Source organism: Triticum urartu, chromosome 3, assembly GCF_003073215.2.
Source record: "Triticum urartu cultivar G1812 chromosome 3, Tu2.1, whole genome shotgun sequence".
Taxonomy (NCBI): domain Eukaryota; kingdom Viridiplantae; phylum Streptophyta; class Magnoliopsida; order Poales; family Poaceae; genus Triticum; species Triticum urartu.
In genome coordinates this window covers 199903518-199919433 of record NC_053024.1, presented here as the reverse complement: position 1 = coordinate 199919433, position 15916 = coordinate 199903518, and positions in this window count along the sequence as shown.

The following is a 15916-nucleotide window of genomic DNA, read 5'->3' as shown; positions in this document are numbered from 1 at the left end:
ATACTAACTTATCTCACGAGTTCTTGTTGAGATTTAGGAAAACCGTGATATGAGAAGAATTAAGGAGACACAAAAGCTCAAGCTTGGGGATGCCCAAGGCACCCCAAGATAATATTTCAAGAAGTCTCAAGCATCTAAGCTTGGGGATTGCCAGGTAGGCATCCCACCTTTCTTCATCAATAATTATCGGTTAGTATTGGTTGAGCCTAAGTTTTTGCTTCCCCACATGAGTTGTGCTATTGTTGGAATATCATTTTATTTTGTTTTGATTGATGTTTTAATAAAATACTTAGATCTGGAAGTTTTTAAATAAAATAGAGTCCTAAAATAGTTGCCAGGGAGGCTAGGTAAGCGGCATTCACATCCCGTCAACGAAGCTCTTTTTCTATGGAATTGCTCTAGTGCTTCACTTAAATCTTTTTGAGCAAGGTGTGCTTTAGTATTTTTGAAGAAATTCTCTCTTGCTTCACTTAAATTAATTTGAGAGAGATAAATATTATGCTCATGATCTTCATTTATATCTTTTGGAGTAGCTTGTTATTTACTCTTGTGGTTCACTTATATCCTATGAGTAAATTGTTGAATAAATTGAATGTCATGAAGTTGAAATCATATCATGCCTAGTGGTAGCTTCACATTGGGTTTAGAAAGTGAAATCTTTTGAGGCTTGACAATCACAATATTTGTCATACAAGTAATTCACGAATAATTAGTATAAGGAAGAGTAATTTCACATGCAAATACACTATCATGAAATCTTTTGTGATTGTGAGCCCCCGTCAAAATATTATATGTCAGAATTGTTGACGTTGGACAAGGAAGACAACGTAATGGTTTGTGTTTGTTCATATTCACATAGAAGTTATATTGTCATAGATCCTTCAACATGTGGTGCTTGGCCCCCATCTTTGCTAGCAAAAAATTCCGCACCAAGTAGAGATACTACTTGTGCATCCAAAAAACCCTTAAACCCAAATCTTATTTTCAAGAGTCCACCATACCTACCTAGGGATTGAGCAAGATTCTTCAAGTAAGTTGTCATTGGTGCAATAAGGCAATAAAAATTGCTTCTAAAAGTGTGAGATCATTTAGTGTAAGAGAAAGTTGAGCGTTGTACGAACTTGTGATGGTAAAGAATAAAAGCGACATACTGCATAATAAAGGTTGCCATCACAAGGGGAAATATAACGCGACGTTCTTTTGCACTAAGGGGTTGAACATACAAACGAATAAGAGCATGGCAACCTCTGCTTCCCTGTGCGAAGGGACTATCTTTTACCTTTATGTATTTACTTTCATGCAAAGAGTCAAAGTATTTTTCTCTATTCCTTTCTATTTTTCTCTTTTGGCAAGCATAATGGGGTGAGGAAAGATCTAGGCACATATATCCAGTTGGATTTGGGTAGCATGAGTTATTATTGTTGACATCACCCTTGAGGTGAATACGTTGGGAGGCGAAATTATAAGCCCCTATCTTTCTATATGTCTGGTTGAAATGTTTTTCTCATGTGTATGCGGTGAGTGTAAGCAATCATAGAAGACTATGATAGTTGAGTATGTGGAGCTCTTACTTAAACTCTGTTGAATAAGTTGAATTGCAATTTCTTGGTGACTAAGAACATAGGTTGTTGAGTTTCAAGAGAGTTCATTGTTTGAACCTTAACATGTGAATTGGTTCCTACTATAACATGAGAAGTTTTATAAGAAAAAATTGCTCTTATGATGCTAGGAAAAGTCATTGAAATTATCGTTGATCAAACGTATGCACTTTGCTAGCATTCACACTTCATAAATTATTTATTTTATCATTTACCTACTCGAGGACGAGTAGGAATTAAGCTTGGGGATGCAGATACGTCTCCAACATATCTATAATTTATGGAGTATTGATGTTTTTATATTATCATTATTGGATGTTTTACAATCATTTTATAACAACTTTATATCATTTTTGGGACTAACCTATTGACCCAGTGCCCAGTTCCAGTAGCTATTTTTTGCTTGTTTTTTACATCACAGGAAATCAATATCAAACGGAGTCCAAACACCGCGAAACTTTTTGGAGATTTTCTATGGACCAGAACACCTAGGATGGGCTAGAGCAGCACCTGGGGGTGCCCTGAGGGGGCCACAACCCACCAGGGCGTGCCTAGGGGCCAAGGCGTGCCCAGGTGGGTTGTGCCCACCTCGGTGGCCTCCCACAACCCCTCGTTACCATATAAATTATAAAATATTCTAAAAACCCTCGGGGTGAACCTAGATCAGAAGTTCCGCTGCTGCAAGGCTCTGTAGCCATCGAAAACCAATCTAGGCCCCGTTCTGGCACCCTGCCGGAGGGGGGGGGGAATCATCTCCGGTGGCCATCTTCGTCATCCCGGCGGCCACCACGATGAGGAGGGAGTAGTCCGCCCTCGGTGCTAAGGGTTTGTACCAGTAGCTATGTGTTTAATCTCTCTCTCTCTCTCTCTTGTGTTCTTGAGATGTCATGATCTTGATATATCAGGGGCTTTGTTAATATAGTCAGATCATATGGTGTTTTCCCCTCTCTATCTTGTTGTGATGAATTGAGTTTTTCCCTTTGAGATTTTGTTGTTATCGGATTGAATACTTTTATGGATTTGAGAACACTCGACATATGCCTTACAATTGAATACTCGTGGTGACAATGGGGTATCGTATTGGTTCACTTGATATATGTTTTGGCACTCAACTAGCGAATTCCCGAGGTGACATTGGGGTAATCTATGCATAGGGGTTGATGCACGTTCTTATCTTTATTCCTCCGGTAGAAATCTTGGGGCACTCTTTGAAGTTCTTTGTGTTGGATTGAGTATTATGAATATGAATTTTCTTTGGTGTTATTTTAGTATGAACTCTAGGATAGATCGAACAGAAAGAACAGCTTTGTGTTATTTTAGTATGAACTCTTGAATAGATCTAACGGAAAGAATAGCTTTGAGGCGGTTTCGTACCCTACAAACAATTTATTCATATGTTCTCTGCTAGATAGGAACTTTGGAGTGATTCTTCGTTGCATGTTGAGGGATGGTTATATGATCCAATTATATTAATTAGCATTGTTGAGAGATTGCACTAGCGAAAGTACGAACCCTAGGCCTCATTTTCAAGCATTGTAATAACATTTTTGTGCCCGTTTATTATTTGCTACCTTGTTGCTTTTATTTATTCAGATTATAAAAATATATTTCTACCATCCATATTACAGTTTTATCACCATCTCTTCGTCGAACTAGTGCACCTATACAATTTGCCATTGTATTGGGTGTGTTGGGGACACAAGAGATTTCTCGTATTTGGTTGCAGGGTCATTTGAGAGAGACCATCTTCATCCTACACCTCTCACGGTTTGATACACCTTAGGTCATCCACTTGAGGGAAAATTGCTACTGTCCTACAAAACTCCGTGCTTGGAGGCCCAACACGTGTCTACAAGAATAAAGTTGCGTAGTAGACATCAGGTACCATAAACCCACCATATACCTTCCTCAAAACAGCCACCATACCTACCTATTATGGCATTCCCATAGCCATTCCAAGATATATTGCGATGCAACTTCCACCAATCCGTTTATTATGGCACACTTCATCATTGTCATATTCCTTTGCATGATCATGTAGTTGACATAGTATTTGTGGCAAAACCACCGTTTATAATTTTCATACATGTCACTCTTGATCATTGCACATCCCGGTACCCTGCCGGAGGCATTCATATAGTAATATCTTTGTTCTAAGTATCAAGTTGTAATTCTTGAGTTGTAAGTAAATAAAAGTGTGATGATCTTCATTATTAGAGCATTGTCCCATGTGAGGAAAGGATGATGGACACTATGATTCCCCCACAAGTCGGGATGAGACTCCGGACTTAAAAAAACAGAGGTAAAAATACAGGAGAGGGCCCAAACAAAAACAAAAAAATACAAAATATGAGAGAAAAGAGAGAAGGGGAAATGCTACTATCCTTTTACCATACTTGTGCTTCAAAGTAGCACCATGATCTTCATGATAGAGAGTCTCCTATATTGTCACTTTCATATACTAGTGGGAATTTTCATTATAGAACCTGGCTTGTATATTCCAATGATGGGCTTCCTCAAATTGCCCTAGGTCTTCGTGAGCAAGCAAGTTGGATGCACACCCATTTAGTTTCTTTTCGATCTTTCATAAACTTATAGCTCTAGTGCTCCATTGCATGGCAATCCCTACTCACTCGCATTGATATCTATTGATGGGCATCTCCATAGCCCGTTGATACGCCTAGTTGATGTGAGACTATCTCCCTCTTTTTGTCTTCTCCACAACCACCTTCTACTCCACCTATAGTGCTATGTCCACGGCTCAGGCTCATGTATTGCGTGAAAGTTGAAAAGGTTTGAGGACATCAAAAGTATGAAACAATTGCTTGGCTTGTCATCGGGGTTGTGCATGACTTGAATATTTTGTATGATGAAGATGGAGCATAGCCAGACTAGATGATTTTGTAGGGATAAGCTTTCTTTGGCCATGTGATCTTGAGAAGACATAATTATCTTGTTAGTATGCTTGGAGTATTATTGTTTTTATGTCAATATTAAACTTCTGTTTTGATCTTATGGATCTGAATATTCTTGCCACAATAGAGAAGATTACATTGGTAAATATGTTAGGTAGCATTCCACATCAAAAATTCTGTTTTTATCATTTACCTACTCAAGGACGAGCATGAATTAAGCTTGGGGATGCTTGATACGTCTCCAGCGTATCTATAATTTTTGATTGTTCTATGCTATTATATTATCTATCTTCGATGTTTTATATGCATTTATATGCTATTTTATATGATTTTTGGGACTAACCTATTAACCTAGAGCCCAGTGCCAGTTTCTGTTTTTTCCTTGTTTTTGAGTTTCGCAGAAAAGGAATATCAAATGGTGTCCAAATGACCTAAAAATTTACGGAGATTATTTTTGGAAAATATGAAAAATACTGGAACAAAAAGTTATCGGAGAAGAGTCCCGGGGCCACCACAAGGGTGGAGGGCGCACGCCCTTGGGTGTGCCCCCTGTCCTTGTGGTTGACTCGTGGGGCCCCCTGACTGGTTCCCGATGCCAATGACTCTTATAAATCCCCAAAATCCGAGAATAGAACCTAGATCAGGAGTTCCGCCGCCGCAAGCCTCTGTAGCCACCAAAAACCAATCGGGATCCTGTTCTGGCACCCTGCCGAAGAGGGAAATCATCACCGGTGGCCATCTTCATCATCCCGGCGCTCTCCATGACGAGGAGGGAGTAGTTCACCCTCGGGGCTGAGGGTATGTACCAGTAGCTATGTGTTTGATATCTCTCTCTCTCTCATGTTCTTGATTTGGCATGATCTTGATGTACCGCGAGCTTTGCTATTATAGTTGGATCTTATGATGTTTCTCCCCCTCTACCTTCTTGTAATGGATTGAGTTTTCCCTTTGAAGTTATCTTATAGGATTGAGTCTTTAAGGATTTGAGAACACTTGATGCATGTCTTCCATGTGCTTATCTGTGGTGATAATGGGATATTCACGTGATCTACTTGATGTATGTTTTGGTGATCAACTTGCGGGTTCTGTGACCTTGTGAACTTATGCATAGGGGTTGGCACATGTTTTCGTCTTGACTCTCTGGTAGAAACTTTCGGGCACTCTTTGAAGTTCTTTGTGTTGGTTCGAATAGATGAATTTGAGATTGTGTGATGCATATCGTATAATCAAACCCGTGGATACTTGTCATGACATTGGAGTATCTAGGTGAAATTAGGGTTTTGGTTGATGTGTGTCTTAAGGTGCTATTTTAGTACAAACTCTAGGGCTGTTTGTGACACTTATAGGAATAGCCCAATAAATCGATCAAAAAGAATAACTTTGAGGTGGTTTCGTACTTACAATAATCTCTTCGTTTATTCTCCGCTATTAGTGACTTTGGATTGACTCTTTGTCGCACGTTGAGGGATTGTTATATGATATAATTATGTTATCATTGTTGAGAGAACTTGCACTAGTGAAAGTATGAACCCTAGGCCTTGTTTCGAAGCATTGCAATACCGTCTTCTTTCACTTTTGTTACTTGCTACCTTGCTGTTTTTATATTTCTAGATTACAAAAACCCATATCTACTATCCATATTGCACTTGTATAACCATCTCTTCACTGAACTAGTGCACCTATACAATTTACCAGTGTATTGGGTGTGTTGGGGACACAAGAGGCTCTTTGTTATTTGGTTGCAGGGTTGTTTGAGAGATACCATCTTCATCCTACGCCTCCCACGGATTGGTAAACCTTAGGTCATCCACTTGAGGGAAATTTGCTACTGTCCTACAAAACTCTGCGCTTGGAGGTTCAACACGAGTCTACAAGAAGAAGGTTGCATAGTAGACATCACCAAACCCTACTAAGGTTCTTCAGGACTAGAAAAATCTAAGTAACGCTTCCTTCTTGTTAAAATTCCGAGGATACTCTTTTCATCTGAATTACACTCTCTTCTTATTACAATCCTCTGAGATTCTGTACTTAGCCTGGGTGAAGAAAGAGCTTTCCCGGACGTTTCTACGCTCTTATGTCGTGCACCAGCTCGTCCCGGCAACACCATCGTGGCAACGAAATGATCCTGGATAGTGAAGCCCCGGGAAGGCGACGTCCCAGTGGTTCACTACCTTAGGACTTGCTCCTAAAACGGCTCCACGATTGGGCGTGTGCGCCCAAAGGCATTCCGTGAACATGGGGCATACAAAAGTACAGACGAGGAGAATCAGTTAAGAAACAATGATATATTCAAGAAATAGTAGCATGAACTGTTTCTTGAGCTTCAAAGTCTCAGTACTAATTAAGGGCCATTACATTAAAACATTATTTGCACCCTTCGTCCATTTCTATAAGTGTAGGAGAGGGGTGCAAGGATCATGCTCTGCTGCTTCCACCAGCCGATGAACTGACATCCCTCTTGGAGCAGCCCTTAATGATGTCAGAAACGTAATGAGCCACTGTCTCTTCTGCTGCCTGCTCATTAGCAGGGGAGTCAATGGGATTGTCGATCACTCGAAGATCAACATTGGGAGAATGATGGTGGAGACGAGAAAGGACCTGCTTGAAGACTTTCTTGGCTAGCTCTTTCATCTCGCATGCCACCTTGCCCATGTACTGGGCATGCAACATATCGAGTTGGGTGACAACATGTTGAAAGAAGAAGTCCAAGCTATGATTATTCACCTCTTCTGTGCCAAGGATGAAACCATGGGCCTCATCTTCATATCTGCCAGCTTGAAGTTGATGATCTTGGCGCCATGGATGATCGTGGAAGTAGTGATCAATGGGCTCCCTCCGAAGTGTTGAAGGCCTTCTCCGCCGCTTCACGAAGGTGGTTGGATTCCTCGATGCTCGATTGAAAGGCTTGGAGGTTCTCCTTGCACTATTCGTGGGTGATACGGAGGACAACAACCTCAAAGGTGGTATCTGTGTGGACTGCCTTAATGGACTCCACTTTTTTGTCGTGATCAGCCTCACAATGATTGAGCATTGCAATCAAGCCTTTGGAGGCCTCCTCTAGTTCGAAGGCAACAACCAACCTTTGATCCTTATCAGCAAGCTCCAGCTCAAGGCCCCTGATGATCTCCATGAGGCGCTCCTTTTTAGCAGCACCGGCGTCAAGGTCAAGCTGGTACTAATCAGACATTGCTTGGAGGGCTTACTCCTTGTCCTACTAAGCTTTCTCATTTTGAGATGCCAGCTGGGCCTGAAACTTGCCCTCTGCCTCCTTCAAGGTGACTAACACACTGCGTTGTAGATGCTTCGAGGGAAGCGAGCTCTACCCGTCTCCTCTCTACATCAGCCTCCCAGGAGGCCCTCTCTGAAATGAAGTCATTTTTTCGGGCCGCAAGGTTTGTCTCGCGATGTGACAGCTGGCCCATCCCAAGATTGTACCAACCATGGAAGGCCTCAACATGCTTCATCAGCCTGTTCTCCAGTTCTTCCACATGGTGATTGCGATGAAGCATCTTTTCTTGTCGGTGTTGGAAAAGGGCTTTCATCTTATGGTAGCTCCTCATCACCGTCACGAAGAACTGCTCATCGGTATCTAGGGCGTCTTCCTCCGGTTGGGGCATTCGGGTCATTGGGGTCACCGGTTCTTGGATTCTTTCCAGCCTCGGGTCATGGTTGTCATTCGATGGTGTTGCCCCCGAGCCATTGGGAATACCAGAATCCGGATACTCAGGTCTTGGAGGAGGACTGGCCTAGTTGGCGTTGTTTCTGGGAGGTGCTCCTAGAACCGACGCACCATCATCACTAGTTTCGGCTTCTGCATCCTGAGGTGTTGGGTGCATGCCGTTGCGCTGCCTAGCACCCCCTTCATTTCCTGATCTATTGAAGATGTTGCATGCACACTGTTGTGCTTCCTAGAATCTTCCTCAGTTGCGTGGTCTATTGACGGCATTAGGTGCACGCCACTGTGCTGCACATCATCATCTTCGGTCGTCCTCCTACCAGGAGAAATTGGGTGTACGTCGCTACCCTACCCATCCTCTCCTGTAGCTTATTGGCTTTCCTGGCAAGCCAGGGGCTTTGTACCTGTACAATGAAGGAGGAAAGAAGAAACAAGATCACGAAGCAAGCAAAAATATCCAGAATACATCGACAGGAGATTTTCAGAAATCCTACCACATGGTACTTCGTGGATAGGCTCCAATTTGTCATCCGAAAGCACAAGGATCGTCTCTATCTTAGTTTTCACCAGGGGCCCGTGCTCATGTATGGGTGCAGAGCCCACTTCGGCATGGTTTTCTAGAACAGTCGTTCTCGGAGGATCTGTGTGCATATCCTCCACACTGCCACCTATAGCCGGTTCAGGGGCAGTATTCAAATCAACTTTGGTACTTGGGAACGAGCTAACTTCCTCGTCTTCCTGGGCATGCTTCAATGGTCTCCGAGTGTTTCCTCCCACCCCGCGGGAAAAGAGAGAATGATATCAACCTCCCATTCGGGAACCCATGCCAAGTAACAAAAGCAGTCTAAATGCAAGATAAGGATGTACCTCTCTTCCTTGTCAGAGCTGAAGCGAATATCCGCGTCCCAAGCATGGTTGTCGGCAACACCTGATGCCATCAGAGATATAGGCCTAGACTCACCAGAAAAGTGCCCATCTGCTGTGGAAGAAACTGCTAGCATGCGCCTTGGTGTCCCTCACAAAGCACAACTAAGCTAGAGGCACATTGTTCTCATCGTCCCCTTCCTCTTCCACCCCTTCTGGCACATGGGAAGGGGGGCTTGAAGCAGAAGTCTGGCTCTTCCTAAGTTGACTTTTTCGAGAACGAGGGGCTTCACCCGCGTTAGCAAAAGGACCACCATTTGCAGGCCTGGCTTCCCGCGAGAGATGGTTTGTGGCCACCCTTCGCCTGATCCATTCACTTCACTATCCATGGTTGGGTGGATCTTATTCTCTTCCACCCTGGAAGCGGCCTCATCCAGATCAGTATACCAAGCTTCCAATTCGTCGGACATTGGGAGCCTCAAATCCTCTAACACACCCATGACGTTGCATTGTGGCATCGTAGCCACAATGTAGCTGTGAGCGGTGTTATTGCACAAGGGATGCACACCCTCAGGCAAGTCAGTATCGGGGTTGGCAACAAACAACAGCTTGATCAAGGCACAGAGCTGCAGCATCATCAGGTTGTGGTCAGGCCTGGTCCAGAGCCTCATGATGTCAGCTGGGCCACCGTACAACCATGTCGAACGCGCCCTTCACTACAAGCGAGCGATGCGACACAGCAGAAAATATACGCCCACCATCTCCATCATCAACCCGCCGTCTCTCAGATCCTTAATGCATTGAATGGGCAAGAGCAAGCGATCGTTGGGGAATCTTATCTCCCCATGAAGCCTTTGGTTCCGGAATTTCTTCAGGGAGGGTGCAGAAGGCAGGTGGATCGCTCATCTTAATCAAGCGCCACTCTTGCCTCCATTTTGACCAACGGATCATCAGATGCCCCCTATATACTCTTTGCTCATCCCATTCCACAGCCTCCAAGTGAAGCTACCTCCACAAAGTTCTCGCGCGGATGGGCAAATATGGACATCGTGCAAACAACATTGGGATGAAGATTCAGAAGCTGCAAGTCGAATTTTGTCATGACCTCAGCAAAGAACTCTGAGAAAGGGGGAAGCAAGCCAAAAGAAAGAAAAGCTACAGAGAGTCTCACTTGGATGTCTTCCTCTGGAGCCGCAGTGTGCTGAAGAACAGTGGCGCCGTTCTCGTCCCCCTGTCGGCTACCATCGAGCGGTATTTCTCCACCAGCTCCCTTGAAATCATAAGCGAGGGACAGAAACACAGGTGCTTCTTCCTCATCATTGCCAGCTCCATCTTCTATTGCTCCTCGCTAGATTTCTTGTTCTTGGGTACCATGAGAAAATTGGGGGATGGCGTGGTGGAGGAAGGATATTTGAGAACTAGAACTAGGAGACAGGTGTGCTGCGATGAAAGACGGAGGAAGCAGGTGATATGTCTCCATCGTATCTATAATTTTTGGTTATTTCATGCCAATATTATGCAACTTTTATACACTTTTGGTAACATTTTATATGATTTATTTGGACTAACTTATTGATCCAATGCCCAGTGTCAGTTCATGTTTGTTGCATGTTTTTTGTTTCACAGAAAATCCATATAAAACAAAGTCCAAATGCAACAAAAAGTTATGGAGAATTATTTTGAAATATTTGTAAATTTTGGGAGGTGGAATCAACGTAAACGGGGGCCGACAGTACCCCCAACCCACCAGGGCGTGCCCCAGGGCCCAGGCGCGCCCATGTGTCTTGTGCTCAGCTCGTACATTGGTTGGATCTCTACTTCGGGTGCAAGGAAGCTTATACCCAGAAAAAAATTGTGTTAAAATTTCAGCGCTATCAGAGTTACGGATCTCTCGGAATATATGAAACAGTTTTCAGCCAGATCTGGGGATCGCAGAAACAAAAGAGAACAGAGAGAGAGAGAGAGAGATCCAATCTTGGGGGGGCTCCCGCCCCTCCGCCGCCATGGAGGCCATGGAACAAAGGGGCAACCCTCCTCCCATCTAGGGGGGAGGCCAAGGAAGAAGAAGGAGGGGGCCTCTCTCTCCCTCTCTCCCGGTGGCGCCGGAGTGCCGTTGGGGCTAGGATCGTGACGACAATCTACATCAACAATCTTGCTACCGTCAACACCAACTTTTTCCCCCTCTATGCAGCAGTGTAACACCCCTTCTCCCAGTTGTAATCTCTACTTATACATGGTGCTCAACTCCATATATTATTTCCCAATGATATTTGGCTATCCTATGATGTTTGAGTAGATCCGTTTTGTCCCGTGGGTTAATCATGATCTTGGTTGGTATGATTGTACATTTTATTTATGGTGATGTCCTACGGTGCCCTCTGTCTCGCGCAAACATGGGGGATCCTCGCTGTAGGGTGTTGCAATATGTTCATGGTTTGCTTATTGTCAGTGTTGCGGGGGTGACAACAGCCTAAACGCGGATAAGTGGGTTATGGCGTATGGGAGTAAAGAGGACTTGATACTTAATGCTATGGTTGGGTTTCATGACCTTAATGATCTTTAGTAGTTGCGGATTCTTGCTAGAGTTCCAATCATAAGTGCATATGATCCAAGTAGAGAAAGTATGTTAGCTGATGCCTCTCCCTCATGTAAAATTGCAAGAATTATTACCGGTACTTGTTATCGATTGCCTAGGGACAAATAACTTTCTTGTTGACAAAATCTATCCACTTTTATTACCTTGCAATTTATTCGTAGTTTTATTCTTGCAAAGTACTCATAGTTTTATTCTTGCAAAATAGTTTCATACTTGCTTTTGCTAAAGCAAACCTCAAGTGTGCGTACAGTTGTATCAGTGGTTGATAGAACTTGAGGGAATATTTGTTCTACCTTTAGCTCCTCGTTGGGTTCGACACTGTTATTTATCTAAGTAGGCTACAAACGACCCCCTATACTTGTGGGTTATCAAGACCTTTTTTTGGCGCCGTTGACGGGGAGCAATAGAGTGGGGTGAATATTCTCGTGTGTGCTTGTTTGCTTTATCACTAAGTAGTTTTTATTTTGTGCTCTTATATTCTATCTTTAGTTATGGGTAGGAAACGCTAAATACAAAAAAAATAGTTGTACCTACTAAACCAATGGTTGAAGAACCACCCAAAATCTATCATACTACTGAAGCTTTCTATTTGGATCATCTTCGATCCATTTGTGCTCGTGCTAAAAACCCAACTAGCTTAGTTGAGGGAAAATCATTAAATGAGCATGCTTATTTTGTGCGAAACCACTTATCTCAAAAAGGGAAACTTTTGTGGCATCATATTAGTAGTTTGTATTGCTATGCTTTGAATTTATGTGAAATATATGATTTTACTTGCGGTTCTGAAGACCCTAAGAAACACCTTTTCTTCCAATGTGAGTTTAAGGATAATGGAATCTTATCTTCTTATGCCAAGGGTGTTTATAATTACTTTGATATTGAACAAATTGAAGAATTTGTTGCTTTTAAGGGTGCATATGAAGTTGCTTCTTTGATTGAAAAGTATGATGCTACTCTTTACAAATCTGAAATTTTTGCCATACTTAAATATTGCAATGAACATTATTCTTCTAATGGTTATATTAAACCATATATTGAGGACTTCTCCGCTGTCCAAGAAGAGACTAACATTTTGCAGGAGTATATGGAAGAAGAAATTGATGAAACTGTTGGCTCATTGGATGAAAAAGATGATGAGGAGAGTGAAGAACAAAAGGAGGAAGAGCGGATTAGCTACCTGTTGTTGGGGAATGTAGCAGAAATTCAAAATTTTCTATGCATCACCAAGATCAATCTATGGAGTAATCTAGCAACGAGGGGAAGGAGAGTGCATCTACATACCCTTGTAGATCGTTAAGCGGAAGCGTTCAAGTGAACGGGGTTGATGGAGTCGTACTCGTCGTGATCCAAATCACCGATGATCCTAGTGCCGAACGGACGGCACCTCCGCGTTCAACACACGTACAGCCCAGTGACGTCTCCTACGCCTTGATCCAGCAAGGGGAGAAGGAGAGGTTGGGGAAGACTCCATCCAGCAGCAGCACGACGGCGTGGTGGTGGTGAAGGAGCGCGGGACTCCAGCAGGGCTTCGCCAAGCACTACGAGAGACGAGGAGGAAGAGGGGTAGGGTTGCGCCAACAGGGAGATTGAATCGTGTGTTGGGCTACCCCTTTGCTCAAGTATATATAGGGGGAGGGGAGGGGCTGCGCCACCACCTAGGGTTCCCTCCCTAGGGGTGGCAGCAGCCCCCAGATCCCATCTGGGAGGCGGCCAAGGGGGAGAGAGAGGGGGCGCACCTAGGGTGGGCCTTAGGGCCCATCTGCGCCTAGGGTTTGCCCCCTCTCCCCTTGAGGATGCCTTGGGCCTTGGTGGGAGGCGCCCCAGCCCACCTAGGGGCTGGTCCCTTCTCACTATTGGCCCATGTAAGCCTCCGGGGCTGGTGGCCCCACCTGGTGGACCCCCGGACCCCTCCGGTGGTCCCGGTACACTACTGGTGATGCCCGGAACAATTCCGGTGGCCAAAACCATACTTCCTATATATCAATATTTACCTCCGGACCATTCTGGAACTCCTCGTGACGTCCGGGATCTCATCCGTGACTCTGAACAACATTCGGTAACCGCATACATACTTTCCCTATAACCCTAGCGTCATCAAACCTTAAGTGTGTAGACCCTACGGGTTCGGGAACCATGCAGACATGACCGAGACAACTATCCGGCCAATAACCAACAGCGGGATCTGGATACCCATGTTGGCTCCCACATGTTCCACGATGATCTCATCGGATGAACCACGATGTCAAGGATTCAATCAATCCCGTATATAATTCCCTTTGTCTATCGGTACGATACTTGCCCGAGATTCGATCGTCGGTATCCCGATACCTTGTTCAATCTCGTTACCAGCAAGTCTCTTTACTCGTTCCATAACAAATCATCCCGTGATCAACTCCTTGATCACATTGTGCACATTATGATGATGTCCTACCGAGTGGGCCCAGAGATACCTCTCCGTTTACACGGAGTGACAAATCCCAGTCTCGATTCGTGCCAACCCAACAGACACTTTTGGAGATACCTGTAGCGTACCTTTATAGCCACCCAGTTACGTTGTGACGTTTGGCACACCCAAAGCACTCCTACGGTATCTGGGAGTTGCACAATCTCATGGTCTAAGGAAATGATACTTGACATTAGAAAAGCTTTAGCATACGAACTATATGATCTTGTGCTAGGCTTAGGATTGGGTCTTGTCCATCACATCATTCTCCTAATGATGTGATACCGTTATCAACAACATCCAATGTCCATGGTTAGGAAACCGTAACCATATATTGATCAACGAGCTAGTCAACTAGAGGCTTACTAGGGACATGGTGTTGTCTATGTATCCACACATGTATATGAGTTTCCTATCGATACAATTCTAGCATGGATAATAAACGATTATCATGAACAAGGAAATATAATAATAACCAATTTATTATTGCCTCTAGGGCATATTTCCAACACCTGTGCCCACCTTCTAATGAGAGTAACTATTCAACCCGTACATTATTTAATGTCCCTTTGTTCTTACCGAAGGATGAATGCCATGATAATTGCTATGATCCCGTTGATTCTTTTGAAAATATTCCTTTTTAATGAACTTGATGCTTGCTATGCTTGTGTCCATGATGCCAATATGAATTATGCTTATGGAGATGAACTTGCTATAGTTCCTTATGTTAAGAATGAAATTGCTGCTATTGCAACCACACATGATAGGCCTATTATCTTTTTGAATTCTCTCAACTACACTATACTAGAGAAGTTTGCTCTTATTAAGGATTACATTGATGGGTTGCCTTTTACCATTGCACATGATGATTGTGATGAATATAATATGCATGTGCTTGCTGCTCCTACTAGCAATTATTATGAGAGAGGAACTACATCTCCACCTCTTTATGTTTCACACACTATAAAATTGCAAGAAACTACTTATGCTATGTATTGGCCTTTACTTGATGTGCATGAATTGTTCTTGTATGACATGTAGATGCATAGGAAGAGAGTTAGACTTCGTCATTGCATGATATATGTTGTTTTGTGCTCACTACTAACTGCCAAATCATTGCTAATTAAAATTGGCTTTGATATACCTTGGGATCCGGCTGAATTCATTACTTGAGCACTTTATGCCTAGCTTAATGGCTTTAAAGAAAGCGCTACCAGGGAGACAACCCAGAAGTTTTAGAGAGTCATTTATTTATGTTGAGTGCTTCTATATATTTTAAAAACAAAAAATATAGAGGGAAACTTAAAACTTTTCAACAAAAGAGAAGCGATTGAAAGGTGATGCATTGGAGAAGTGAGGGTCGACCTTGAACACGTGTGTTCATGCTCATGGAAACAATGTAGAATTTTTCATGAAGATTCTCACAAAAATAATTATCCCATTGTACAAATCTGTTGTATTATAAAAATAATGTGCCAAGATATGCCTTTAGGATGAGTATATTGCTTGTTGGTATGTGCGGTTCAGAAACAGAAACTTTGGCTGTAGTGCGTGATTTTACATTTTTTACTAGAACGTCGAAAGCTTCTGAAACTTTTTGCAAATTATTGCTATACAAATTGTTTATTTTTTCCTAATGTTCTAGAATATTTGGAGTACCAGAAGTATGGTAGATGTTCAGATTGCTACAGACTGTCATGTTTAAGACAGATTCTGTTTTTGATGCATTGTTTGCTTGTTTTGATGAAACTATCAATTTTTATCGGTGGTATAAGCCATGGAAATTTTTTATTGCAGTAGATAAAATGAAAAAACAAAATATGA